The sequence below is a fragment of the Lycium ferocissimum genome, chromosome 10, assembly GCF_029784015.1.
Source record: "Lycium ferocissimum isolate CSIRO_LF1 chromosome 10, AGI_CSIRO_Lferr_CH_V1, whole genome shotgun sequence".
In the NCBI taxonomy this organism is placed as follows: domain Eukaryota; kingdom Viridiplantae; phylum Streptophyta; class Magnoliopsida; order Solanales; family Solanaceae; genus Lycium; species Lycium ferocissimum.
The window spans coordinates 25,125,115-25,151,393 of NC_081351.1; the positions used below are offsets into that span (position 1 = coordinate 25,125,115).

General features: G+C 37.6%; 2 pseudogenes; both read right to left on the reverse strand.

Annotated features, from left to right (window-relative positions):
- The window catches only part of LOC132035236 (cysteine-rich receptor-like protein kinase 2), a 14,703-nt pseudogene extending 802 nt beyond the window's left edge, over positions 1-13,901 (reverse strand).
- Positions 13,902-17,609: 3,708 nt separating this feature from the next.
- On the reverse strand, positions 17,610-21,025 carry LOC132034751 (cysteine-rich receptor-like protein kinase 2; annotated as a pseudogene).
- Positions 21,026-26,279: the final 5,254 nt, after the last annotated feature.

Genomic DNA, 26,279 nt, shown 5'->3' on the forward strand with positions numbered 1-26,279 from the left:
TTAAGACCTAATTATTAATAATAACTACCCTTTTATTTAATTATCACTAGTAGCTAATTCACTTTTCTAAATTACAATTGGTAGCTATATCAAAAAACATACACAAATACATATATCTTTCTCTATTCCCACTCATTACCCATTTCATATTTTTCATTCTCAAAACCATAAAAAACTTTCTCTCTCCCCTTCTCTCATCTGCGCCGCCATAACCACCACCACGGCATGCGCCACCACTGCCCCTGCCCCCACCTGATAGGCTACGGAAACCCTCAGATCTTGAGGCTAAGGGATTTATGAACAAACAGATCTTCGCCACCATTATCATCAGATGATTCCAACCGTGGTAGACGTTATCGACCATACTAGAATGATCAAATAGTGTAGTTGATTGTACTTGTTTCTTGAATTGAACGTGGACCGTAACCCGGGGACATATGTGTTTCCTACTTCCTCTTTATTTACAAAAAAGAAAAAATGTCAGACCAATCTCAACAACTTAATGAGCATTGTAACTAAACAAGGATGTTTGAGATGCATTGGGCGTTCCATAATCTTTTGTCTGCTGGACTTTTAGTTCATAAATTGCTTCTCTAGTGTTAGGGTGAATGTTCATGAAATGTTTGAACAGTGTTCTCAAATACACGAAAATTTGAATGTATTTGGCTTTATATGTAGTTTGAATGTACACAATGTATTTGAAATTTTATTGAAATCCATTCAAATAAGTGAATATATGAACAGTGCTCTCAAATACACGAAAATTTGAATGCATTTGGCTTCATAAGTAGTTTGAAAGTACACAATGTGTTTTATTGTTACTGATTAGATATGTATTTGAAGCCCTTCAAATACACGCGTCCAAATACATAAAATCATTGTTACTGATTAGTCATGTATTTGAAGGCCTTCAAATACACGCAAAAAAATACAGAATTTTAGCAAAGCATAGCTACAAATGGTAATATTTAAAAGGATAGTTACAAATGGTAGGAAGCTACGAAGTTGTTTGCCTTTATGTTGAATCATAACATGATAATATAATGGAACCAATATAAGGGTTATAGGAAGCGTGTTGAAAACCAATTAAGTCATAAGAAATGTCGTTGGGAAAAAAAAACAAAGTTGAAAGCCACTCTACGGGGCATGTTTGCAAGTGAGTTTATAGAAGGTCTTACTTCCAACGATCATAACCCCATTATTAATTGAGAATTTGGGAAAACTTCCTTGATGAAAGTTGTAGAGCATTGAAATACCTTTCCAACGGTATCTTACGGGGGTCAAACGGACATCTGTGTAAAAAGTTATGGCCATTTTACGACAGACTGTTCGACAGAAAATCGCCTCTGTCACCAGATGCGACGGAAGGTGCGACTCGCAGGAGACACGACATGCGACGCCACGGTCCGTCGCAAGTTGTGAGAGAGATTTTGTCCGGACTTTTCTGGACTACTTTAAATAAGACCCAACTCGTCCAAAATCATATTTTCATCATTCTTGGTCAAGAAAACCTCTAGAATACTCTCTAACCTTCATCCACACGAAAATTCAAGGGAAATCCATAATCAATAACACCAAATCCATGAACCCAAGTGTATGAAACCTAGCCAAAGTTCATCTAATTCAAGAAAACCCAAGGGAAGTGAAGTAGGGTTTTGGTGCTAGAGGAGTAACTCCACTCAAGACTTGTTCAACCACTACCTAAGGTAATGTTTCTACTCTCTAATCATCTATAGTTGCGAATTGATGAGTCCTTGGGAGGATAGTAAATAGATTTGGTAAAGAGAATTATATGAACTATGCTAGGGTTTTTGGATTGTTGACTTGGGATTGTTGTATTCATGTGGTTGATGAAGAATGATGTTAATTACATCTAATTGAGATTGTAGAATCGGCTAGAAGTAATAGAATGGGAAATTGGTGAAGAAAACACCATTAATGAGGGTTGTGGAGCTTCATGCCCACCAAGTGTTTGATAAAATGCTTAGATGAACAAAGCATGGACATTGTTGCTAATATAGAATCCCTATGACTGTATTATTATAGATCAAAGTTGAAGGGATTGAAGGACATTGTGATACGCCCAAAGCAGGAAGTTAAGGTATGTAGAACTTCCATCCACATGTGGGAATCTCTACGTTCTTCCCCATGCTCCGTTTCTTGATATCCATGAAGTTCAAACCCTAGGGCATTAAAACCAACATATTGGTAGCCCGTATTTATGTATTTATACACATGAACTTTGTATCTATATTCGTTATTGTATTCCTAATCTTCCATTACGGTTATTAGGAACCCTAGCTTAATCCATGAATCATGAATTCTTCCTCATGTGTTCGCATTATGTTATATGAAATTTTATGATTTTATGTAGCAAGTTACAAGCATGTTTTCAAGTCAAATTATATATCTATATATTTATGAACTATTGTTTCTACTCACGAATCAAGAACATGTTTGCAAGTTATCTATGAAACCATATTACAAGTTATTTCGTGAAATCATGATTACAAGTTATTTACAAGTTATTTCACGAAAATCATGGGCTTCTTAGCCAACTATATCATGTTCATGTTTTGGGATTGCTTAGTTAACCGAGAAGGCTCGGATAACTGAAACTACGTTGCCACCGTAGGATAAGGGTTGTCGGCAAGTAGGCAACACCTTCGTTATGCGGTTTGGATCCTTACATGCTATTATTACTTAAATCTCATATCCCCTGGCAAGGTGTGAGTGTTCTCCTGGTAGGGCGCAAGTACCAGATCATGTTGTCGGTTACACTATAGCATTCCCCACGTTACAAGAAGTTTTATATACATGTATTTTCATTGAATTACTGTTTTCAGACTTTACTCACGTTTCATGCTCATGTTCAAGTTACATTCAGTTTCAGTTCATGTTCTATACCTATGTATGCCATGTTCTTCATTTCAGCAGGTTTTACATACTAGTACTATTCACCATGTACTAACGTCCCTTTTGCCGGGGCGCACTTCACGGTGCGGATACCGATTTTCGAGGAACATACGCACAACGCGATGGGATCACCTCGATGTCGACTTATTGGTGAGCCCCGCTCCTCTCGGGGTTCCACGTGGAGTCTATATATATTTAGTATGCGATCTATGGTAGTCCGGGGCCATGTCACGGTAGTGAGTATTCAGACATGTTTTAGAGGTTTCATAGATAGATGTTAGTTTACAGAGTCAGTGGTGCATCCATGTTACAGACTATTATGTTTTCATAATGTTTCATGCTATGAGATAATTTCAAGACTTTATTCCGCAAATTATATTTTTATGATTTATTTAAATTGCATCATATAGATTCTATTGTTTGATGCCCATGTTGATAAGCAAGCCATGAGGTTCGCTCGGACACGTACGAGCAAGGCCGAGTGCCGTGTTACGTCCGAGCCATGGTTCGGGGCGTGACAAAACTTGGTATCGAGCCTAGGTTCAAGAGTCTTTAGGGAGTCTATGAAACCGTGTCCGGTGGGGTCATTTTTATATGTGTGAGGGCCCATACATATAAACGATTGACCACCAAGACATTCGGGATTTGTCTCATTTCTTTCCACTCTAGATCGTGCCATGAAGCTTAGAGCAATAAGTAACTTCTCTTTATCTCGAATTACGTACGTTTCGAATGCGCGAGGAGATGAACGGGTAATTCAAGGTCCAAGTAAGGATATTTACCCATAGGGGTACAATTATGCAATACTTCGGTAACGAATGAGACTTCAAGTGCTATTGAAAGTGGAATACAATGTAAGTTGCTCGAGAAGGGGTGTAGTGGAATGAATGGTATGTTGAATGAAATTGATGTCCTTGAGCATGGAATAAAACAGGGAGAGGATATTAGAGAAATTAGAAAAAGGAGCCAAGTCAACAAGAAAAAGGTAAATTATGGAGCATCTCAAGGAAGAGGTGGCAGGCAGTTTTCTATCGGAGGTCATTAGGACCCACTCCATTCGCAGTTACAGATTGAAAGGGAAAATAAACAGGAAAGTGTAACAGGTACAGTTTGATTTGGACATATGAGGTAAGTCCGTCATTTTTATACTGTGTTGAAATTGGGAGCCCTGTGTGGCTATGATATGACATGATATATATATGTATATATATGCTGGCCTTGTGAGGCATTGTTGGTATTTCCTGCGTGCGAGTTTTGGGATAGTAAGAAATGCGAGAGGAAACTCGCCAAAATTTTTCCTAGAAATAGAAGGAGAATGAGATATAAGTTCGTAATATGTCTGGAAAAGCCATGTCAACGGTAATGATAAGATTTGACTAAGTTATGAGTACGGATGACTTTGAGAAATAAGATTTGATTCCCTATTCAGATGAACACCTTGAGTGGGTGACAGTTCAGATATATCCGAATGTATATTGGAAAACAAGGGCTTAATTTAAGTTCAGAGTAGAGTGATTAGTAGAAGAAGAAATCGGCTAAAGCGTAAGAGAGCAACCTATAGAAGAATAGCCTTTAAGAGTTTTCAAAAGAGGTTGTCCTAAGATTTACAAGTGTGAGCGAGTTAAGTCGTTAAGATAGAGTATGCCATTTACGAATACAGTAGCAACCCGTTCATGTAAGTAAATTTAGTTCTTTTTCTTCATGAGAAATTGGTCAAATGTGAGTCAAAAAAAAAAAAAAAAAAAAAAAGTCAGTGTTGTAGAGTACAAAGGAATTGCAGAAGGTAAGGAATGTTAATTGGATCCCATCAAAAGGGAAGAATTTGTAAGTATAAGACGTTAGCCTTGGTCTAAGGGGGAGATACATAAATCTCCGGTACGTCCGGTGGGATAATTGAAGACCGAAGGGTTAGTATGAGATATGAAGAACCTTAATTCGGTTAGGTTGGCATAATGAGATAGTCTCCATAGGGAATATGTCTAACCGAAGTGAGTAGAATGATCGTCAAATGGATCGTGTCAAGTTCAATTACTATCGATTAGGCGATCACGGAAAAGCTATAAGATCATGCCCGATTATGTGTCATAAGGGCGGTGCCATTGCACAAGACTCTAATCTTTAAGGTGCTCGTGAAAGACTTAGCGCACCACCGTACTATGAGTGTTTTAGAAAGTATCTAGAAAAAAAAAAAAAAAAAAAAAATCAAGTATGGGAAGTACAGCTCATGATTTAGGCAGACAAGAGAACTAAGGTGAAGGAAGTTCACTTCTTATCCAAGCTAGGAATTTGACTTTCAGACTTCGAAGTGGGTGGAGTTATTGCCCAGAACATGGCATTCTGCTTAGTTATTGAAGTTAGAGAGAAGCGAGTTTGGTGATTCCTACTGCTTGAGATGAAAGAGAGGATTCACGAATAGAAAGCCTTAGCTTTTGAGCGGGGAGGAGATAATGGTACCTTGAGATATCAAGGCGGATTATGCGTTTCGGATGTAGATGGACTCGAGAGAACTATTTATGTCGAAGCTCACCATTCTAGGTCTACCTCGTTCAACTAGGAGGCATGATTTAATTTGGGTGATTGTGGATGGACTTACGAAGTCAGCGCACTTCTTGCCAGTTAAGACTACAGATGGAACAGAAGATTATGCCAAGCTATATGTTAATGAAATTTCCAGATTGTATGGGACCCTAGTGTCCATTATTTCAGATTATGGTGCTCAATTCACAACGAACTTCTGAAAATTCTTTCAGAAAGGATTGGGTACCAAGGTGAACCCTAGCACAACTTTTGATCCTCAGACAAATAGTCAGACAGATACACTATTCAGGTCTCATGTTATAATATTCATGATTTTTTTTTTCAATACTCGGATATCAGTCCAGTACTCACGTATTCATGTCAGTCCAGTATTCAGCTAATCCAGTATTCAGTAAGCTCAGTATTCAGCTAATACAGCATTCAGTCAGCTCAGTATTCAGCTAATCCAGTATTCAATCATCCCAGTATTCAGTCAGTTCAATAGACATTCAGTTTAGTATCTCAGCAGTTTAGTAACCTTGTATTCATTCAGTTTAGTAACCATGTGTCCTTGATTTCAATGGTAATTAAGATGACCACACACACTCTTATTGAGTTTACTTACAAAAATAATTACCATGCTAGTATTGGGATGGCACTGTTTGAAACCCTTTTTGAGCGAAGGTGTAGATCACAAATTGGTTGGTTTGAAGTTGGTGAAGCAGAGTTGTCAGGACTAGATTTGGTTTACCAAGCTTTGAAGAAAGTTAAGTTAATACATGAGCATTTGAAAACGGCTCGGAAGTCGCGAGAAGTCTTACACGGATGTGAGGCGAAGGGACTTAGAATTTTCGATTGATGATTGGGTGTCCCTTAAAGTCTCACCTATGAAGGGTGTCATGAGATTTAGCAAGAAAGGCAAACTCGGCCACAAATATATTGGACCTTAAAGAATTGCGAAAGATCGGCCTAGTAGCCTATGAACTTAAGTTGCCACAAGATTTGGCTGCTGTACATCTCGTGTTTCATGTGTCCATGTTGAGGAAGTGTGTGGGAGACCTTTCGTTGGTTGTTCCTGCTGATGCTATAACAGTTAAGGATGGCCTCACCTATGAGGAGATCCCTGTAGCCATTCTTGATCGTCAAGTTCGCAAGTTGAGGACTAAGGAAGTAGCCTCAGTGAAAGTCCTGTGAAGAAGTCAGAAAGTTGAGGAAGTTACATGGGAAGCCGAGGAGGGTATGAGATCCATGTACCCGCACTTGTTTCGGCCCGCGAGAGGAGATTTATGATGAAACACCAAGATTTTGAGGTATGTAAGCTTTCTTTTCATACTTTTGGTCGTGTGTGGCCAATTTATAGTGCTATTGTGATATAGTCTGTGAGGCAATGATATTATGGGCTATTGTGACGGGTTGGTAGTGCCATATTACGGGGAAAACTCGACGAAATTTTTGTAGAATCCCGAATGTTAACATTCAAGGACAAATGTTCCAAAAGAGAGGAAAATGTTACACCTTGGAAATTTCCCCATTAGCGTACCGCGAATAGACCTACGAAGGGTATGACGTATACGAAAAGGCGACGAGTAAGAAGTAATATTTAATTATTATAAATGAGATTTCAAAGACATTTGAGGTAGGAGACTAAAGTTGTTAAGGAAAGCAAGGGATATGTTGTGTGTCGGGCAAGAATTACGAGTATCGAATTAATGAGGGCTTAATGACATTTTGGAGAAGAGTTATAATGTCGCTTATGTATTCATGCCTCACGTTTCACGTTCAAGTTCATGTATGCGCTATTCATGTCTCATGTTTGGGCACTAATGTTTTCATGAAACTATGTCATATCAGTTTCCATGCCCCATGTCATGTTATGTCTCATGTTCCATGCTTACGTCAACTATCCAGTGCCCATGTTCATGCCTCAGTATTCATGTTTCCATGTAACCATGTCATGTTAGTTCAGTCTCTATGTTTCATGTCATGTTTTCTTCACGTTCATGTAGTCAAGCCATGTCCAGCCATATTACTAACCATGACACATCATTCGAGGACGAATGATCCCAAGGGGAGATATTGTAACACCTCGTAACTTCGGACGAAGCTTGAATCATAACATGATAATATAATGAAACCAATATGAGGGTTATAGGAAGTGTTTTGAAAACCAATTAAGTCATAAGAAATGTCTTTGGGAAAAAAAAAAAACAAAGTTGAAAGCCACTCTACGGGGCATGTTTGCAAGTGAGTTTATAGAAGGTCTTACTTCCAACGATCATAACCCCATTATTAATTGAGAATTTGGGAAAACTTCCTTGATGAAAGTTGTAGAGCATTGAAATACCTTTCCAACGGTATCTTACGGGGGTCAAACGGACATCTGTGTAAAAAGTTATGGCCATTTTACGACAGACTGTTCGACAGAAAATCGCCTCTGTCACCAGATGCGACGGAAGGTGCGACTCGCAGACACGACATGCGACGCCACAGTCCGTCGCAAGTTGTGACAGAGAGATTTTGTCCGGACTTTCTGGACTACTTTAAATAAGACCCAACTCGTCCAAAATCATATTTTCATCATTCTTGGTCAAGAAAACCTCTAGAATACTCTCTAACCTTCATCCACACGAAAATTCAAGGGAAATCCATAATCAATAACACCAAATCCATGAACCCAAGTGTATGAAACCTAGCCAAAGTTCATCTAATTCAAGAAAACCCAAGGGAAGTGAAGTAGGGTTTTGGTGCTAGAGGAGTAACTCCACTCAAGACTTGTTCAACCACTACCTAAGGTAATGTTTCTACTCTCTAATCATCTATAGTTGCGAATTGATGAGTCCTTGGGAGGATAGTAAATAGATTTGGTAAAGAGAATTATATGAACTATGCTAGGGTTTTTGGATTGTTGACTTGGGATTGTTGTATTCATGTGGTTGATGAAGAATGATGTTAATTACATCTAATTGAGATTGTAGAATCGGCTAGAAGTAATAGAATGGGAAATTGGTGAAGAAAACACCATTAATGAGGGTTGTGGAGCTTCATGCCCACCAAGTGTTTGATAAAATGCTTAGATGAACAAAGCATGGACATTGTTGCTAATATAGAATCCCTATGACCTGTATTATTATAGATCAAAGTTGAAGGGATTGAAGGACATTGTGATACGCCCAAAAGCAGGAAGTTAAGGTATGTAGAACTTCCATCCACATGTGGGAATCTCTACGTTCTTCCCCATGCTCCGTTTCTTGATATCCATGAAGTTCAAACCCTAGGGCATTAAAACCAACATATTGGTAGCCCGTATTTATGTATTTATACACATGAACTTTGTATCTATATTCGTTATTGTATTCCTAATCTTCCATTACGGTTATTAGGAACCCTAGCTTAATCCATGAATCATGAATTCTTCCTCATGTGTTCGCATTATGTTATATGAAATTTTATGATTTTATGTAGCAAGTTACAAGCATGTTTTCAAGTCAAATTATATATCTATATATTTATGAACTATTGTTTCTACTCACGAATCAAGAACATGTTTGCAAGATTATGACAAGTTATCTCATGAAACCATATTACAAGTTATTTCGTGAAATCATGATTACAAGTTATTTACAAGTTATTTCACGAAAATCATGGGCTTCTTAGCCAACTATATCATGTTCATGTTTTGGGATTGCTTAGTTAACCGAGAAGGCTCGGATGCTTTGAAACTACGTTGCCACCGTAGGATAAGGGTTGTCGGCAAGTAGGCAACACCTTCATTATGCGGTTTGGATCCTTACATGCTATTATTACTTAAATCTCATATCCCCTGGCAAGGTGTGAGTGTTCTCTGGTAGGGCGCAAGTACCGGATCATGTTGTCGGTTACACTATAGCATTCCCCACGTTACAAGAAGTTTTATATACATGTATTTTCATTGAATTCTTTGTTTTCGGACTTTACTCACGTTTCATGCTCATGTTCAAGTTACATTCGGTTTCGGTTCATGTTCTATACCTATGTATGCCATGTTCTTCATTTCGGCGGGTTTTACATACTAGTACTATTCACCATGTACTAACGTCCCTTTTGCCGGGGCACTGCACTTCACGGTGCGGATACCGATTTTCGGGAACATACGCACAACGCGATGGGATCACCTCGGTATCGGCTTATTGGTGAGCCCCGCTCCTCTCGGGGTTCCACATGGAGTCTATATATATTTAGTATGCGATCTATGGTAGTCCGGGGCCATGTCACTGGTAGTGAGTATTCAGACATGTTTTAGAGGTTTCATAGATAGATGTTAGTTTACAGAGTCAGTGGTGCATCCATGTTACAGACTATTATGTTTTCATAATGTTTCATGCTATGAGATAATTTCAAGACTTTATTCCGCAAATTATATTTTTATGATTTATTTAAATTGCATCATATAGATTCTATTGTTTGATGCCCGTGTTGATAAGCAAGCCATGAGGTTCGCTCGGAGAGCTTAAATGGAATATATAGTTATAATTCACATAGCTGATCTTAACTTGTTTGCGCTGAAGCGTAGTAGTTATAACTAACTACCCGATCATGATGATCAAATCTACTTCAAGAACACGAGGTGAAATAATGTTTTATAATTTTTACTTCGGTTTCATGGCAGTGAAATATCATCATCTGGGATAAAAAGAACTGTGAGATAAGTTGGCAATCGAAGCAGAATTGCCTTCTTTAAGCGAGTACTTCTTCCAGGGGTCATGAAGTTCCATGATTTTCTCGTACAAATGGCGGATTAGTAGGTGGCGGCAACTCTTCTTCTTTCTCGACAAACATACGTAATACCTTAGACATGGATGGCCGTAACGTTAGGATCTTTTGAGTGCACAAAAGACCAACGTAGCAGAACTCTCGCGACCTCGTTTTTCACATTGGCGATCGGTAGTTATGCAACATGAGATTCGGATCAAACGGTTCCTCCATTATCCCGTGTTGAAAGTGCTCCCACACACTAATTTCATCCAACATAGTTAAGATCAATGAGCAAAAAAAATTTCAAGATTGAAAATTTTTGTTCAAGAAAATAGTGATTGATCGGATATTACAATGGAAACTAAAAAACCGTATATTCGACGTTTTTTGCTCTTGTTATTTTGTCTTCCGCAAGAACAATCTCTAGTAGAAGAACTCAAAGTCAAACGTACGCACTACGTTAATTGGCCATGTGCAAAGTATTCCGGAGCCATATATCCCCTGCATATTAAAAAGGTAAATCATATTAGTCTTTGCATTTTTGTGTACTTTCATGCGACAAATTTGAAAATGAGACGAAGAAATACAAACAATGTGCCAGCAATGGCAGTGCTTATGTGACTCTTGTCTTCTTGGAATGACCTAGCCAACCCAAAATCAGCAATCTTTGCATGGAGCCTTGAGTCCAACAGGATATTGCTTGCTTTTATGTCTCTGTGAGTTATTCGAGTTTTTGTGTTCTCGTGTAGGTATACCAAACCTTCCGTGGTCCCTATAATTTTCTCGAATCTTTTCTCCCAGTTTAGAGCTTTACCTTTGACAGGATCTGTCAATTTTAAGATTAGAATCAAGACGCGTGACAAAGTCATTTTTGTGGTCATGTGAAATCACCATTTGGTTTTAATGCAAAGTCTCTCATCAGTCAGACCTCTCTATAATAATCATCCTCTATAACAACATTTCACGACTTCTTTGTAACAATCATCTTCTATAACAAGATTTCACTATAACGATCAAGTTTTCTTTGGAACCAATTTTCATGTTATGTTATATTACATGTTATCTATAACAACATTTCGCTATAACAACAAGAAAATATTCAGACAAACGACGCCTTTACGGGGAGGTTTGGCTTTAACTTATTTTCACTTTTATTTTTAGTTGATGTGATGATGGCACGAGTTCAGCTTAAATGGAATAGTGAGGATCCATATAGCCGACCCTTAACTTGTTTGAGACTGAGGCATAGTTATTGTTGTTGCAAAGGCCGGTTACTTACCAAATATGAAGCGATCAAGACTCTGGTTAGGGAGGAACTCGTATACAAGAAGGCTTTTCGTCCTAGCATTTGATCCCAATAACCTTACCAAATTTTTGTGCTCGATGCTACTGATTAAGTTAACCTCGTTATAAAAATCTGTAGGTCTATGTTTGTTGTTGAAGAATAGCCTTTTGACAACAATCTCTCTCCCATACGCAAAACTCACCATGACGGATCGCGCCTCGGACTAGTTTTAACGCGAACACTTCTAGTATTGCATTAGTGTGATGGACGATTAACAACTTCCAACATATCAATTTGCACTACATTCCCAGCCATTATGTACCTTATAAACCATGCCAAATCCACCTTGCCTAAGCTTGTTGGCCTCGTCAAATGACCCTGTGGCTTTGTCAAGTGTCGAATAGTTGAAGTTCAAGCTATTGTCAAGAAGGATCTTCACTAATTTCTCGGCATCATTTGGGCCTGACAAGTTCAAAGTTTCCAGTAAAATAGACCATAACACCTCGAGATAATTCTTGGAATTGTTTTCATTACGGTTGTGTGCGGCTAAATTTTTTTGCTATTTTTCTTTTCGAACTAGTTTTAGCATAAAGATACGACATATGTTCATCGTCGATATCCTAAATGACTTCTATAACTAATTTTGCACGAAGGATTTACCTTTTTCTCTTCTTCGGATTTGCTTGTTTTTCCGGACATAAATGCCAATGACAACACCTACTCCCAAAATGAGCATGGAACTTACAACAACGATGACAATGACTGCAACTTTTCCTGCAATATGATCATTCGAAAGTAAAAAAGGACCATTAATCAGCAAAATTACTTTTTCGGCAGTGTCATCAAAGCGAATGCGCAAAAAAGTTCTAAGGTCCGTTGGGGCTTTAAGCGCAAATAAAGCGTCGGTCTTAATGAAGAAAGCTCAAATGGAGAAAAAATATATGTACATGTAGTCCAAGACTAATAATTATAAGCATGAATAACAAATATATAGACAAAGAAATTGGTAAAAATTACGATAAAGTGAAGTATCAGTTGTTTAGTGTCCTTTCGTGATTACGCTCATTAGTAAGGAAAAAGTATACCTTAGGAGGTTTGCGCCTTACTTCAGGGCTTCAATGCGGTTTAAGCTTTGTTGGGCTAAAATGGCCCAAAGATACTCTTAACATGATGTGGTATTGTTCGCTTTGGGCCAAGCCCGCACGGCTTTCCCAAAAGGCCTCACATCAGTAAGAGTATCCAACTCCTTTTAAGTAGCTCATTTTTCTTTTCAGCTACCAATGTGGTACTTTATTTGTACACCCAACAATCTCTCCCTCGAACTTAGTTCCACGTGGCTCATTATCATACCACGGTCAGAGATTAAACATGTCTGTGCGTCGTCCACATCGTCAGAGTATTTACGGTCACCGAAGCCCAAAGGCTGTGAATGCACCTTCAAAGCTACGGGTAAAGGTCGTAAACCGGCCCATAGACGGGCAAAGGTACTAAGCCGGGCCCACGCCACACTCGCCATCTTCATACTCGTCCGCCAAACCATTGGCTGCGATACAGTTGTTAGGCTAAATGGCCCAAAGATACTCTTAACATGATGTGATATTGTCCGTTTGGGCCAAGCCCGCACGATTTTCCCAAAGGCCTCACATCATTAAGAGTATCCAACTCCTTATAAGTAGCTCTTTTCTTTTCTGATAACGTTCTTTGTTCGCACACCCAAGAAGCTTGCCTTTTGACAACACTATTTTTCGGTCGATAAATAACGGGTAAATCGGGACAAAAAAGCATAAAGATACCTCACCATGACGAGCTCACGGGTAGAAATAGCATTGAGAAAATTTATATTGGAATACCTCATGAAGCATCCGTGTAGCGCTCGCCTTCCAACCAAGGCAAACATCCCAACATAGAGGCGGACGCATTTTGCAAGCACATTGTGCGGCTCAACCGGCTCGTTTGACACCACCACCTAGCATCTCCGGGTGGAACAAATGAACCACTTTATAGCGGTCCGTTTCCGCATACACGCCTGTCCTCTGGACCTAAGTACTGGTCATAGAACGTGTAATTCTCTACTCACATAAAACAGCCATCAAGATAAATTCGCCCTTCGTTATAAGGGAAGCACTGGAGAAGAACATTTCAGGCTTCAACGTAACATAATACGCAATCGGTTAACGAAAGATCACCATAGCATTTGGCAAGTCCATGGTCATTATCGGTCCGGTGCCGATGGCTCGTTACTCCATATCCCTCTAGTTCTCATTTGTTGGCTTATAGTTTCCATAGTAGCAACAAAAGTTGGGACGAAAATCGTCGTGTTATGGTCGCGTTGGTTTCACACGTATGATGCAGGGATGCAGGATCTTGGTTCGTACACCGATGTATCTAGTAGAAGTGGGAACAACACAATAAAGAAGAGACTACAAAAGCTGAAGAAATTTGGTATCTCCATTTTGCCAAATATCGTACAACATAGAAAAGAATGTTGAGAGGACTAATTGAAGAACTATGAAGATGATAAAATAAGAAAGATTGAATGACTAAAAACTTCCGTAAGATTATAATTTGTTCATTGTGAATACAACTCTGCAAATGAATATTAATCTACAAGATGGTGATAGTTCAGGTATGAAAAGGGAACAACTGATAGTTGGGTGTAAAACTCGCAAAAAAGTGTTAGCTCAGGTGTGTTTTTTAACCATTAACTCTTTTTTTTTAAATAAAAATTCATTGATATAGTATTAAATTAATTAATATTTTTTTATTAATTTTTAAATATAGACAAGTTTAATATGTTCAGTGGTTGAGCAAACTAACAGTTTTAAATATTTAGTATTCAGATCTTAATACTCATAAATATATTCAGATTCAGACGTTTTAATCTAAATTAGAAAAGGGGTCTTAGCCAACTTCATTGAATGTCATAATACTTCAAGACCCCTAAATTTGGCACCATTTATTTGATGTACGACTCAAATTATTTTTGATCCTAATTATCCCACTATAATTGACTATTCGTTAGTATTTACCCCCTAAATGGATACCTATCACCCATCACAACATCGATGATTTTCTCTTCTGTTCATATACTTCTTACCAAAATTTCAAGTAAAAAAAAAAAAAAAGAAAAAAAGAAGGAGAACAAGACGAATAACTAATTAACAAAAGCCGCTAGACACGTCGTCCATCCAGTGGTATAAATTCGTCTAAGTAAAGTTGGATAACTTTTCTACGCTGGAGTTAAGACATAACTTGAATCTCAGTGAAAAAATAATTAAGATCACAATTATTAAGTGTTTTATTTTTCTATTATACCACCACTTAATAGTCTGAAAAGATCTGAATGATCAAAATATTAATCTATAGCAAAGTCTTAATAGCATTAGAATGTTATCCATTCAAGAATTTCTGAAAAAATGACATCTCTCTACTATTCCATCCACTTTATCCGTTGTTAGACATGTGGTTTTTTACCCTCTCAGTATTTTACACTATTTTGTTCTTGGACTTTATTCCTAAGCTCGAACCTGAGACCTCTTACTAAGGTTGAAGAATCACTATACCTGCACCACCATAACCATTGAAAATTTTCTCTTTTGTTCATATATACTCTTATCAAAATTCCTAGTAAGCTAAAATAGAACAAGTAAAAAAGAAAAAAAACAAACTGGATAATTGTTCTATGTTGAATCTAAGACATAATAATTGTATCTCAGTGAAAACAGAATAAGAAGCAAGAAGATAAGAACTCACAAAGTCCGGATTTTGAGTCTCAGCTCTGTCAAAGTTGTAGAATCGAGTGATGAGAGCGGAGTAAGTGGAGAAAATGAAGAATAATAAAGAAGGAAATATTTTTGTTATTGATGAATGAATCAAATGAAAATGTTAAGAGTGGTTTTATTAATGGGTCGTTTTGTGAGACACGTCTCTTTTTATAATAATTATTGTTATATTAGTATCCATCCAGTGTTTAGTATCCGTGTGGGGTTTGACTAAATCTGACGAACTCTTGTCGGGAAATTACACATCGGGAGTAAAGTGTTCCTTAAAAAAGACGACTCTCTATCGAACAAGGCTTAAACTTAAAATTTCTAGTTAATTAAAAATGAAAAAGTACTTACCACCACCTCACAACTTTTGTTGTTGTTGTTTTTTTTTTTTTTTTTTTTTTTTTTTTTAAGGGAGAAGTCAACACGAAAGAATTATGGAGGGGGACTCGTCTATGGTCAAGTCGCTTGGGGAAGATGACTTAGAATGACACATTGATGACTTAGAAATATCTATTGCTCTTTATTTCAATTTATGTGAACCTATTTACTTATTAGTTTATGCTAAAAAGAATGACTCACATCTATATTTGAAAATAATTTATCTTTATACATTGATTTATAGTCACACAAAATATATGTGACTCATTTAACACCGTAAATTTAAATGTCTTTCTATTCTTTCTTAAACTTCGTACGATCAAATAAATTCACATAAATTGAAATGAGGGAGTATTATGAGAAGTATAATGATATAAGGTGCATATAGGAATTTCTATTATGGGGTAGAGATCTAAAATTTTACTCCTGTCCCAGGGGCGGAGCTAGGTTGGGCCGAGGGGTTCACCCAAATCCCCTTCGATGAAAAATCACACTGTGTAGATAAGGTTAAAATTATTTTTTGTGTATATATAATAGATGTTGAACCCCTTTGGCTTCTTCGTATGTTTACTTGTTTATATTTTTAAACTCTCTTAGTGAAAATCCTGATTCCGCCACTGTCTGTCCCATTTACGCGACACACTCTCCTTTTTAGTCTGTTCCAAAAAGCATGTCACCTTTCTATATATAGAAATAATTTAACTTTACGAGATGATCTACAGTCACACAAATAATTAAGGCCTGTTTTAGATCATAAATTTCAAAAGTATTCATTTCTTTCTTAAACTTTATGCATAGTCAAATGATGCTACATAAACTAGGACGGAGGGAGGAAGACATTACAATGAATACTTTAATAACCTCAGAAAATTGCAATTATCAAAACTAGAAGCCATTCTATTGTTGAGGAATACCACCCAAATTATAAACAATAGAGTACTTGAAACAGTCATTGAATGGAGTATAACCGGAACACATATGATCAAGAAATAGTAACAAACGTTAAAAACAAAATTAGTGAATAAGCTACCATGCAATTAGTAATGAGAAAAAAAAAACTACTACGGACGAGCGACATCACAATTTTTTCGTATACGAATAGGTTAATTTTTTACTATTAAATTTCGCTAATGATTTTATATATAAACTAAGTACATATTTTATTCTAGTTTTAACGTCATTTTTTTTTTTTAATTTGTATAGCCTTCATATTATGAATGTTGTAGGGTTATTGTGAATTTGACTTTGTGAAGAGTGATAAGCTCAACTTCAAGTTAAGATTTTTGATCTTAAAAGTTTGTAACTGGGGCAAGCAGGGCAATTCGCAGAATTGCCCTTCTTTTGGGGTGGTCTTTAAATTTTACTGCTCATATTTGAAATCTTTAAATTTTGCCCTTCGGCTAAAATCCATGGGTTCCAGGTTCGAACCCCCACACAGTCAAAATTTTAAAAAAAATTCGCAAGGCAGAGTTTAAATTTCGCTATGCCCCCACCGGCATACACTTGTGAAGGAATTACCAAAGTTATGCCGGACCCGGCATACTTATGCCTTATGGGCAGACTTGGCATAAGTATGCCGGGTCCGGCATAACTTTGGTAATTCCTTAAGAGCACCGGGCCGGACATCATCATCTGGGATAAAAAGAACTGTGGGATAAGTTGGCAATCGAAGGTAGTCGCCTTCTTTAAGCGAGTACTTCTCCCAAGGGTCATGAAATTCCATGGTTTTCTCATCCACGAATGGCGGATTAGTAGGAGGAGGCAACTCTTCTTCTTTCTTGACGAACATTTGTAATGCCCTTGACATGGATGGCCTTAGTGTTGGGATCTCTTGAGTGCACAAAAGTCCGACATGTAGAACTCTCCCGACCTCATTTTTCACATTGATTGTGTGGTAGTTATGCAACATAAGATTCGGATCGAACAGTTCCTCCACTATCCCGCGTTGAAAGTACTCCCCACCGTTAATTTCATCCAATATTAGTTAAGACCAGTGAACAAAAAAGTTTTTTTCAAGATTGAAAATTTTGTTCAAGAAAAAAGAGTGATTGATCAGAAATTACAACGGAAACTAAGCTCTTTGTGCATTCGGCATTTTCTCTCCTGTTATTTTGCCTTCCGGAAACAATTTCTAGTAGAAGAACTCCAAAGCTGTAAACATCTGCTTTTTCTGTCAATTGGCCATGTGCTAAGTATTCTGGAGCCATATATCCCCTGCATATTAAAAAGGTAAATCATATTAGTCTTCGCGTTTTTGTGTACTTTCATGCGACAAATTAGAAAATGAGATGAAGAAATACTAACAATGTGCCAGCAATGGCAGTGCTTATGTGACTTTTGTCTTCTTCGAATGACCTAGCCAACCCAAAATCAGTAATCTTTGCACGGAGCCTTGAGTCCAACAGGATATTGCTTGCTTTAATGTCTCTGTGAATTATTCGAGTCTTTGTGTTCTCGTGTAGGTATACCAAACCTTCCGTGGTCCCTATAATTATCTCGAATCTTTTCTCCCAGTTTAGAGCTTTATCTTTGGTAGGATCTGTCAAATTAAAGATTAGAATCAAGACGCGTGACAAAGTCATTTTTGTGGACATGTGAAATCACCATTTAGTTTTAATGCAAAGTCTCTTATTAGTTAGACCTCTCTATAATAATCATCCTCTATAACAACATTTCACGACTTCTCTATAATAATCATATTCTATAACAACATTTCACTATAACTGTCAAGTTTTCTTTGGAACCAATTTTCATGTTATGTTATATTAAATGTTATCTATAACAACATTTCCCTATAACAAAAAAAAAATGTTCAGACAAACGACGCAAAAATGTTCAGACAAACGACGCAAAAATGTTCAGACAAACGACGCCTTTACGGGGAGGCTTAGCTTTAACTTATTTTCACTTTTGTTTTTAGTTGATGCGATGATGACACGAGTTCAGCTTAAATGGAATAGTGAGGATCCATATAGCCGACCCTTAACTTGTTTGGGACTGCGGCGTAGTTGTTGTTGTTGTTGCAAAGTCCGGTTACTTACCAAATATGAAGCGATCAAGACTCGGTTAGGGAGGAACTCGTATACAAGAAGGCTTTCCGGTCTGAGCATGCATCCCAATAACCTTAACAAATTTTTGTGCTCAATGCTATTGATTATGTTAACCTCGTTATAAAAATGCGACTCGTGTTTGTTGTTGAAGAACAACCTTTTGACAAAGAATCTCTCTTCCATACGCAAGACACCCGCGCAGATCGCACCTCAGACTAGTTTTAACACGAACACTTCTAGTATTGCATTAGTGTGATCGACGATTAATAGCTTCCAACATAACAATTTGCACTACATTCAGCCATTATGTACCTTATAAACCACACCAAATCCACCTTGCCCGAGCTTGTTGGCCTCGTCAAATGACCCTGTGGCTTTGTCAAGTGTCGAATACTTGAAGTTCAAGCTGTTGTCATGAAGGATCTTCACTAATTTCTCGGCATCATTTGCACCTGACGAGTTGAAAGTTTCCAGGAAAAGAGACCGTAACGCCTCAAGTTAATTCTTGGTTGTTTTCATTACAGTTGCGTGCAGCTAAAAGAATTTGCTATTTTCTCGCTTTTTCGAACCGCTTTAGCGTAAAGATACGACATCTGTTCATCATCGATATCCTAAATGACTTCTATAACTAATACTAGCACAGAAGGATTTACCTTTTCTCTTCTTCTGGATTTGCTTGTTTTTCCAAACATAAATACCAGTGACAACACCTATTCCCAAAATGAGCATGGAACTTACAATGACGATGACAATGACTGCAACTTTTCCTGCAATGTGATCATTCGAAAGTAAAAAAAGACCATCTATCAGCAAAATTACTTTTTCAGCAGTGTTATCAAAGCGAAAGCGCAAAAAAGCTCTAAGGTCCGTCGGGGTTTTAAGCACAAAGCGCAAATAAATCGTGGCCCTTAATGAAGAGGGCTCAAATGGATAAAAAATAAAAGTATGTACATGTAGTTCAAGACTAATAATTATAAGCATGAATAACAAATATATGGACAAAGAAATTGACAAAAATTATGATAAAGTGAAGTATCAGTTGTGTAGTGTCCCCTTTCAGGATTACGCTCATTGGCAAGGAAAAATATGCCTTAGAGCTAGAGCCTTGATGACGACATTGAAGCGTCCGTTAAGCGAGGCGAATAGCTTAACATATTTTGCGCCTCGCTTCAGGGCTTCAGTGCGCTTTAAGCTTGCCTTTTGACAACACTGTTTTTCAGTCCATAAATAACAGGTAAACCTGGACAAAAAAGCGTAAAGATACCTCCTGATGATAAGCCTCCACCGGTAGAAATAGCATTGAGAAAATTTATATTGGAATACCTCATGAAGCATCCGGTGTAGAGCGCTCTGCCTTCCGACCAAGGCAAGCATCCCAACATGGAGGCAGATGCATTTTGCAAGCACATTGTGCAGGAATTTGCGCTCAGCGTCCTCCAACAATTAGCAAGAACATAAGCTGTCTCGTTGGAAGGACCGTGCACCGACACCGAGCATGCCCGTAGCCATTATTACTTGGTGCATTTGCAACTGCTTGTTGAACGGCTTGCCTAGCATTAGAAGTAGAAAAATTAGCTGGTGATTGACCCGCCCATTTATTAGCTCAGTCCATCAAAAAATTGGGCTGATTTGTAACCTAAATTGACCCATGAGAAATCTTGTCAAAAATATTTCAAAAGATTTTTTTTTTCGTTTGATATGTTATTAAAAAAAAAATAGTTTTATTAGAGACTAAAAAATATAAAAGAACAAAGAAAGAAATTAAAATTTAGCAAGAGTTAGGCTTGGTTGGTTTATGACCCACTTTTTAGCCCAACCCATTTCAATCGCCCATTTATTAACTCAATCCATTTTGACCTGTCCAAATTCAGCTCAACTGGCTCATTTGACACCCTTACCTAGCATTCTGTTGGAACAATGAACCCTTTGTGGTCCTGTTTCCGCATACACGCCTGTCCTCTGGACCTAAATACTGGTCATAGAACGTGTAATTCTCTACTCGCATAAAACAACCATCAAGATAAATTCGTGCTCCGCGGGGGGAAGTAATCGGGGAAGAACATTTCGGGCTTCCCGTAACATAATACGCAATCGGTTAACGAAAGATCACCATAGCATTGGGCAAGTCCATGGTCATTATCCGGTCCGGTGCCAAGAATCGCTACTTCATATCCTCTAGTTCTCATTTGTTGGCTTATAGTTTCCATAGTAGCAACAAAATTTGGAACGAAAATCGTTGTGTTATGCTCGCGTTGGTTTCCACATATGATCTGGACTGTCTGGGATCTTGGTTCAGACACTGATGTATCTAGTAGAAGTAGGAACAACACAACGAAGAAGAGACTACAAAAAACTGAAGAGAATTTCGGTATCTCCATTTTGCCAAATGAACCGTACAACAAAGAAAAGAATGTGAGACGACTAATTGAAGTACTAAAAATGATAAAAGTAAGAAATATTGAATGACTAAAAACTCTGAAAGATTATAATTTATTCATTGTGAATACAACTCTACAAATGAATATTAATCTACAAGATGGTGATAGTTCAAGTAGGAAAAGAGAACAACTGATAGTTGGGTGTGAAACTCCCAAAAAAGTGTTAGTTCAGGTGTGTTTTTTAACCATTAATTCTTTTTTTTTTTAAAATCATTGATATAGTATTAAATTAATTAATAAATTTTATTAATTTTTAAATATAGAAAAGTTTAATATGTTCAGTGGTTGAGCAAACTAACAGTTTTAAATATTTAGTATTCAGATCTTAATACTCATAAATATTGTTATAGCCCGTACTTTGTACGTTTTGATATTTCGAAGTCGTCGTGGAAAGTTAAGGGCGAGACGATTTTCAAAAATCATTTTAATGCGTAAGTCGTTATAAAATTATTTATGACTATTATTAGTAGGGAGATATTGTGGGAGGTCAAGGGAAAAAGAGAAATTTGCAAAATGGGTTATGAAAATAATGCGGAAGGCTAGGGGCAAAATCGTAATATTGAGAAAAGTCGAGGGGCAAAATGGGAATTTCACCCAAGTTTCATGAAAATTCCAAAGAGGCCATATTGGCCATGTGACAAAAAGAGAAAGGAGGGAAATTAAATAAAGAGAGAAAAGATGACAAAAAAATAAGTCATCCTTTAACAAAAAAATTTCAAGAAAATTCTAGAGAGGGGCATGTGCCCCTCACATGCTTGGAGATATCAATATATATATATATATATATATGAGTTGCCTTTTTATTCAAGAGAGAGGAGAGAACAAAAAAAAAAACAAACAAAGAAAGAAGGAGAAAAACCATGGCCTATTCGGCCATGGAGATAAAAAATGGACCTTATGAAATCTTGCTTCAAAATTTTTTCTCTTCATGTATTCCTATTAATTTAAGGTTCCTCTTCAACATGGTATAATTTTTAGAAGAAGAGAATCACTCATTTTAGAAGAAGAGAATCACTCTTTGTTGCAAAATCATCACTTTAGCCAAGTTGGGAAGTTGTGAAGAAAGGTATGATTTCATTCCTTTTTATGGGTTGTGAAGATTTTGTTTATGTTGTGGAATGTAGAAATGAGTAGAAATCATGAAAACATGGAGGTTGCATGAGGGTTGTGTGAACTAGTATATGGCCGTGTATGTGTACGTGTTGTGTGCAAAGGTGAGTTGATTTTATGTGGTATTCTAGTTGTGGATGTTGTGAACTCTATATTGGGAATGAAAGTTTAATGACTTTGCTTGAAGTTGTAAATGTGGAGGGAGGCCGTGTGGTGTGTGTGTTATGTGGGATTAATGTGATGTAGTATTTTGGGTGTCGTCGTCGTGAATTCTATGATGCAAATGAAGTTTTAATGATCCAAGTTAAGACTATAATTGTATGGGCTAAATTGGACGATAATGTGATATTAATATAATTTCTTGAATCTATGAAAATGAAGTTGCTAACGAATGGATTGTTGACATCGTCTATGAATTTAGAAGGAAGAATTGTGATTGATGTTCTTGTTGGATTGGAATGATTTCGGGTAAGGTTGGGCATTGGATTGGCTTGCTTGGAATATTGTGCGGATTGTTGGAAATGTTCTTGAATCGTGTTTGAAAGGTTCTGGATTGTTATTTGAATATGCAATCATTGACATTAGTTTAGGTATATGAAGTTGAGTTGAGAATATATGACCATGGCCGGATTATGTAGAAAGGAAGGGAAACTATGTTAGAATGTGTTTTGTTGTGATTTTGATGATTGTTGTTATTGTTGTGGTTGTTGTTGTTGGTATTCTGGGCCGAGTTAAATTCTCGGGGCATGGTATTTATAGGGGAAGTGCTGCCGAAATTTCGGTAGACAAGTATGGGTTAAGATTGAAACCTCAAACCTTATGAATAGTAATTGGTAAGCATGACCATTTGCAGATTCTGGACGAAATGGGATTTGAATCTGGAGAAGCTTAAGGAGCGAAAAAGGTACGTAAGGCTCTTCCTTTTCCTTCTTTGGCATGTCTTAGATGTAATAGGCTTGAACACGTGCCTCGGGGGCCACTCTAATTCAAGAAATCTGAGCTCAAATTTAGTTACTATTCATTCAGTAGAATTGAACTAAATAAGTACGCCTTATTGTAAAGACATGTTCAAACGTTCATAACTTTTGAAAATGAAAGCGGTATGCCTTGAGACCTTCGAGTATAATCCAATGAAACATAACGACCACGTTTTTATGTTCGTTACCCGACGTGACCCGAGGTGGGCCCACAACCCCCGAGACCTATGTGTATTGTTCTATTTGCCTTATCTCCGTACGATAACTAAGGGAAACCTTTGGCTAATATTCCGAGTTTGTTATAAGTACCTGGTAACTCAGATTTAAATGTTTTGACTTGACTACTCTGATATAAACACTCCGATATGAACGATTTGATTGGAATATTACGATATAAAGATTCTGATGTAAATGTTCTGATATAAGTATTCGAAAACAAATATTCTGGTATATACATATATGTTCTGGCATAGAAATTCTGATCTAAGTATCTTGGTACAAGCATTCCGATATGATAACCCCGATATGAGTATTCCGATATGAGCGTCGGATATATGTGTTCTGCTATATGCATTTGGATATGAGCCGTCTGATTCGAGTGTTCTAATATGAGTATGCCCTATAAGCCTTAATGTTCTTCATGTACGTTCTCGGATCGCTTAAACAGTCCGAAGAGGTTTCTGTATTTCAAACGCTCATAGCTTTCTGATACTAATTCGGAAGAAGCCGAAACTCATTTCTGAGCCTCCGAATATCGGTAAGTGTCTGTATTCATCGAGTCTGGATTTATGTGCATATGGTTTCTCACGACTCTGCTCGTGCATGGCTTAATGTATCTTTCACTGAGTCCCGGGCCAGGGCATGTTATGTTCGCGCGTACTACGGTATGATTCTGATTCACTGAGTCCCGGGCCAGGACATGTTCTCGTGCGCATTTCACTGCATATATCACCGAGTCCCTCGTACTTGCGGGCCGGGACACGTTATCTGTATATGTTTATGAGGATACGGGGATGGCGGCCAGGATGGCACTTGATATTATTCACCGAGACCCGCAGTAGAGGGCCGGGACACGTTATGTATATTTGGTACATGATTCTGATATGCATGATTCTATATTACCGAGTCCCTTAACAAAGGGCCGGGACACGTTATTTGCATATATGACATATGATTCTGCTATATATATGATCCTATTCACCGAGTCCCTTAACAAAGGGCCGGGACACGTTTTATGCATATGTGATATATAATACATCATCTGAGCATTTCGTGTATTCTGTATTCTGTCCGATATATGTCAGTATCTGAGTATTCTGTACGTCCTGTAGTTCGTCCGTTATATGATACAAACTGAGCATTCTGTACATTCTGTATCCCGTCTAATGTGTGACGACATCTGAATATTCTGTATGTTCGGCCTTCCGTCCGATATATGATCTTATCTGAATATTCTGTACGTTCTATACTCCGTCTGACGTGTGACGTCACCCGTGCGTTCTGTATTTTCTGCACCTCTTCGGACATGCGATGAGGATCGCAAAATAAGCATTTGGTACTACGGTTAACCCATTTATTTTTCCGTACACTTTTTGGCATATGAAACAGTATGTATGAATTGTGTCCGAAAGGTAAGCATCCTGATTCGAGTAACGTATGCCTCGATGGTTCCGTCTGTTTCGATTATAGTTTGTTTCTCCGTATTGCATGCCTTACGTACTCAAGACATTTTCCGTACCGACCCCTTTTCTTCGGGGGCTACGTTTCATGCCACGCAGTGTACACCCGCACGAGCCGAAGTTACTATAGAAGATGTTCCGGCGGAGACGGCAAGCTCCATTTTCTTCAGTACCAGCCGAGTCGAGTTTGTCCGTTATGATTTCGGATCCGTGTTAGAGACTTTGCGTAAGCGTCGTAGGTATGATATGTCGGTGGCGCCGGCTCCATCGCCCGACATGTTGATTCGTGTTATGTAGTAAATCTTGTATAATTACAGATTTTGCCAACTTTACAAGCTTCATTATGCATTTCATGATTATTAAGTTCAGAGATTTGAAAAAAAAAAAAAAAAAAAACTTATGTGCCTAATAAGAGTCTGTGGGTTCGCTCGGCTCCGGATGTGGGGTCGAGTGCCCATCACACCCTAATAAGGTTAGGGTGTGACAAATATATTCAGATTCAGAAGTTTTAATCTAAATTAGAAAAGGGTCTTAACCAACTTCATTGAATGTCATAATACTTCAAGACCCCTAAATTTGGCACCATTTATTTGATGTACGACTCAAATTATTTTTTATCCCAATTATCCCACTATAATTGACTATTCGTTAGTATTTACCCCCAAAATGGATACCTATCACCCATCACAACGTCGATGATTTTCTCTTCTGTTCATATACTTCTTACCAAAATTTCAAGTAAAAAAAAAAAAGAAAAAAAAAGAAGAAGAACAAGACGAATAACTAATTAACAAAAGCCGCTAGACACGCCGTCCGTCCAAAGGGTATAAATTCGTCTAAATAAAGTTGGATAACTTTTCTAGAATTGGAACTAAGACATAACTTGAATCTCAGTGAAAAAATAATTTAGATCACAATTATTAAGTGTTTTATTTTTCTATTATACCACCACTTAATAGTCTGAAAAGATCTGAATGATCAAAAAATTAATCTATAGCAAAGTCTTAATAGCATTAGAATGTTATCCATCCAAGAATTTCTGAAAAAATGACATGTCTCTACTATTCCATCCACTTTAACCGCTGTTAGACTTGTGATTTTTTACCCTCTCAATATTTACACTATTTTGTTCTTGGACTTTATTTTAAAGCTCGAACTCGAGACCTCTTACTAAGGTTGAAGAAGTACTTGCCACTGGCACCCACCATAACCATTGAAATTTTCTCTTTTGTTCATATACTCTTATCAAAATTCCTTGTAATCTAAAATAGAACAAATAAAAGAAAAAAAACTGGATAATTGTTCTATGCTGAATCTAAGACATAATTATTGTATCTCAGTGAAAACAAAATAAGAAGTAAGAAGAAAAGAACTCACAAAGTCCGAATTTGCCGGATTTTGAGTCTCAAACCGATCAGCTGTTGTCAA